Here is a 5,000-nt window from a genome sequence, read left to right on the forward strand (position 1 = left end):
AGCTCTTCTGTTATCCGTGCCATGACTTATGCACAATAATTCTGTCGTCCATACCACCTCTATTGTTCGTAATACTTGTTATCCATTCCACCTCTATTATCCGTAATACCTCTGTTATCCGCACCACCTCTGTTATCCGTACTAATACTGTCATCCCTACTATCTTTTATCTGTGCCATTCAAGTATCAACACATCCTGGACAATTGCCACTAACAGCTGTACTATCCACGCAGCTGAAACTATCGGAACAACACAAACTATTCCTACTATTTTCCAATACGCCAAACTCCTTGATCTTGTTCTTTCTCTTCACATTTTTTAATGTTTTATTGTTCTATTTATTCTTCTTTTTCTTCTTTTTTCTCCCCCCTCCTCCTCCTCCTCCTCCCCATCATCACCATCCTCCTCTTCCTCCTCCTCCTCTCCTTACAATCTCTTTCGGCCTCCACTTCCCCATCCTCACCCATTATCTCCTCCTCCTCCTCCTCCTCCTCCTCCTCGCACTAGTTTTCCACACTAGTTTTCTAGTATGCGGCCTCTAGTTCTCACATAGACCAGCGCTTAGCGGAGACTAGGAAAAGAGATCTAGTTACAGACCTAGTACTGAAATACTAGAACCTTGTTGCACTTTGCATATTTGATTCTGGTTAGGCGGCCCCTGTCTAGAACAGGGTCGAGACCCGAGAGACACTACCGAAGCGTTCTTTTTAATTGGGAACTCTCCAGTATAAGGAATTCCAGTATTGGGAACGACAGCAGCAACGCCTGACTTACAAAAACCTTCTGTTGCGAATTTCTGGAAATTTCTTGGTTTCAGAGAGTCCCGGGAAAGGAAGGTTTTGGTTTACCTGACGCCAGGCGATTTCTTTTATGATTTTTTGTCAAATGGTGAATTGTATTAGGATTCCCTAGAATCAAGAAACCACTCACCCACCTCGTGTATATGTAATATATATATTTACATATATTACAGGTGAAAAATATAATCACACATTAATCAATAACGTAGGAACCACTGTTGGAGTAGAAAAGACTGGAAACGGGGAATCTATATATTTCGATTGCAAACTGCAATCCTCTTCAGTAGATCTACTGAAGAGGATTGCAGTTTGCAATCGAAATATATAGATTACCCGTTTCCAGTCTTTTCTACTCCAACAGTGGTTCCTACGTTATATACATATATATATATACATATACATATATATATCTATATATATATATATATATATATATATGTATATATATATATATGTATATATATATAAAAAAATATATATATATATATATATAAAAAAATATATATATATATATATACTTTATTTCTCCTTCCCCCTTAAGAAAATCTACTATATCACGGAAAATAATTTTACTTCCATGATGCTCACTGGCCGAGCAGGTTAGAGCGTCGCTACTTGAGGCGAAAGTCGAGGTGACAGGAGATCGTACCTTGCCGCTAGCGAGTTGGACCAAGGGCATTGGTTCATTATACAAAGTCCTCTGCAAGGGGCACCGTCCTAGCCTCCTGATAAGAGGGAGTTTGTGACGTTAAACCGAATCATCATCATTATTTCCCTTTCGATTACTGGAGACTTCCGAATTCCGGAGAGAGATTTCCAATAGAGAGAACTTTTTGTCCAGAGACCTTATCATGTTGTCCAACGCCACGTATGTTGAAAGAAATATGTAAATCAAAATTTATCAAAATTTATTCCAATTTATTCCAATTGCTGCAAGACCCCAAAGAGAGAAGAATTTGTATCTAGCAATATAGCGTCTCTAGGATTCTAGGCTCTAGAGCGTATCTAGCCTAGATACAGAGTTAGTATAGGGATTTGAAAAGTACTACACCAATGCTCGTCTTTATCTTCTCTACTCCCTATTTCCCCCTACTCTCACCTCCTCCTCTTCCTCCTCCTCCTCCTCTTCCTCCTCCTCCTCCTCCTCCTCCTTCATCCCCGTCGTCCCCTCCATCACCGTGTTCGAAGGTTTTGAATAAGGAAAACATTCTAGGTAAAACTTAGGAGAATCTAGATTCTTTCATGATCAATTAGGAGTTCTTAGAGATCTGGAGGTCTCTCTCTCTCTCTCTCTCTATCTGTCTATCTATCTATCTCTCTCTCTTAACTCTCTCTCTTTTTTCTCTCTTTCTCTCTTTATCTCAACTTTCTCTCTCTCTCTCATCAACCTCTTTGACCTACATAAAGACTTCTTCCGTAGCACTCTTAGAGATCTGGAGGTCTCTTCTTCCTCTGTGTCTGCCTCAACTCTCTCTCTCTCTCTCTCTCTCTCTCTCTCTCTCGACTTCCTCCACAGAGACTTCTTCCGTAGCAATCCAAGAACCGAAGTTCACTTTACACAGAACCCTCTCAATCACCGCCCGTTCTGAGATGCACCTCAAGTTCCCCATGATATGGTCTGGAGCCTAAGGAAATCCCAAGACCTAGAAGAACTGTACAAAGAACCCATAGCTCCATAGAGTTTGATTTACTCAAAACTGCCCTAGATTGGAGTGCCTCTCAACACGCTTTTCCATGTATCCTATACTTATTGTATGTATTGCTGTTCTTTAACTTCCTGGAAAGTATTTCAACATTAGATTTAATCGCTATGCATCCACTATCAATCACTTGTTTCCGGCTCCACTTGGGAAACTCTATAGTTTCCCAAGTGGTCATGGATCCTAGGTTGAGAACCACTCCCCTAGAACATCCTACAGGAAGGGAACCACGAGAACCTCTTGTAGTACTAAAAGACTCCAAGACTCGGCGAGGTTTTCGAGGCTACATAGAGGCCTTTTATGTAGAAATCCTTAAGACCTTTTTTTTTTTTTTTTTGTAGAGAGTGGAGAAAAACGTGGGTTTATGTAGAAGTCCTCATAAGGAAAATAACTGTCACACCGTCCCGGCTTAGAAATGCTCGTAAGTCGAAACTTAAGTCACCGTTTACAACTTCCGGATTTATATGGAATTCCCAATGTTCGTTAGTCGAAACTCAAATCACCGGTTCCAAATTACGAGTTTATATGGAATTAACAATGTTCGTATGTCGAAACTTAAGTCACCGCTTACAACATACGGATTTATATGGAATTAATAATGTTCGTAAGTCGAAACTCAAATCACCGGCTCCGATTTTCGGGTTTATCAGTAATTAGCAATGTTCGTAAGTCGGAACTTAAGTCATCGCTTACAACTTACGGATTTATATGGAATTCCCAATGTTTGTAAGTCGAAACTCAAATCACCGGTTCCGACTTACGAGTTTACATGGAATTAACAATGTTCGTATGTCGAAACTTAAGGCACCGCTTACAACTTACGGATTTATATGGAATTAGCAATGTTCGTAAGTCGAAACTCAAATCACCGTCTCCGATTTTCGGGTTTATCAGGAATTAGTAATATTCGTAAGTCGGAACTTAAGTCACCGCTTACAACTTACGGATTTATATAGAATTAGCAATGTTCGTAAGTCGAAACTCAAATCACGGGCTCCGACTTTCGGGTTTATCAGGAATTAGCAATGTTCGTAAGTCGAAACTTAAGCCTTATTCTCTTCATTAAAACTCTTACATAATCTCAAGTTTCTTTCTCCTTGTCTTGCCACTCCTCTCTGTAGTACATTTTTTCTAAACCTCAATTATTTATTTACCCACAAACGAAAAGTTATCGACGGAAGTCGAGAACTTCTGTTTTCGTTTGAGTAATAGCTAATTAGTTGCAAAAGAAAAATGAAAAAAAAATATATATATGATATACTGCAATACCTGCCAGTTATCATTAATTGTTATTATTATTATTATTACTATAATAATTATTATTATTTTTTCATTATTATTTCTATTATTGTTATTATTATTGTTGTTATTATTATTATTATTATCATTATTGTTATTATTATTATTATCATTATTATTATTATTATTATTATTATTATTATTGTTATTATCATTATTATTATTATTATTATTATTATTATTATTATTATTATTATTGTTATTATTATTATTATTATCATTTATCATTATTATCATTATTATTATCATTATCATTTTTATTACTGTTATTATTGTTGTTATTATTATTAACATTATCATTACTATCATTATTATTATTATCATTATTATTATATTATTATCATTAGTAGTAGTAGTAGTAGTAGTAGTAGTAGTATCATTAATATTATTATTATTATTATTATTGTTATTATTATTATTATTATTATTATTATTATTATTATTATTATTATCATTATCATTATTATTATTATCATTATTATTATTATTATTATTATTATTATTATTATTATTATTATTATTATTATTATTATTATTATTATTATTTCTACTATTTTACTTGCTTCCTCACGTGCTTATCATCCATTGAAAAAGGGGGGCCTTTTAAAGTCCTCGTGGAAATAGGTAAGTACTTCCCTCTTGAGTGGGGAAGCATGAGCCACTTCCTCACTTGGGCCCAGAATCCTCCCCTCTGAAGAGGAGGAAGAGGAGGAGGAGGAGGAGGAGAATAGGAGAAACCTCCCTTCACAGCCTAAAGGTCTCCAGTAGATCCCTCACCGCGTAGTACCGTGCCTCACTGTGTAGCTGTCATTGTGACAAGCGGCAGACGATTTTAATCAGCTGATGGGCAGCCAAGGATCCCCCATGTAAATAAAATTATCAGGCGTCGCCATAAAACAGGCTATACAATGTTCCACGGTAGTGAATTGGAGTCTTAACATATGTAAGCACCTGAACCTCGTTATAGTGACTTGAAATCCCTGATGTAGGTACAGACAGAGATGGACGACCCAAGGTATCATACCTTAGTCTGATTTCTAAAACTCGTTTCTAGCGCAAGTGCTTAGGCAAGTGACCTAAGTTAACTTAGAAGGATCACCCTGCACACACACACACAATTACATTTAGCATGACGCAATAACTAGAGCACTAATTAGTATAACAAAGAATACACTAATTAGCGACTTCCTAACCACCTGG

At 36.7% G+C, this 5,000-nt stretch overlaps 1 protein-coding gene across 1 annotated transcript in view; it reads left to right on the forward strand.

Moving 5' to 3' along the window:
• The window catches only part of LOC143026508 (metabotropic glutamate receptor-like), a 137,461-nt gene that overhangs the window by 130,399 nt on the left and 2,062 nt on the right, over positions 1 to 5,000 (forward strand). The gene's annotated exons all lie outside the window — the stretch shown is intronic.

Source organism: Oratosquilla oratoria, chromosome 6, assembly GCF_046742065.1.
Source record: "Oratosquilla oratoria isolate Oo_2021 chromosome 6, ASM4674206v1, whole genome shotgun sequence".
Classification (NCBI taxonomy): domain Eukaryota; kingdom Metazoa; phylum Arthropoda; class Malacostraca; order Stomatopoda; family Squillidae; genus Oratosquilla; species Oratosquilla oratoria.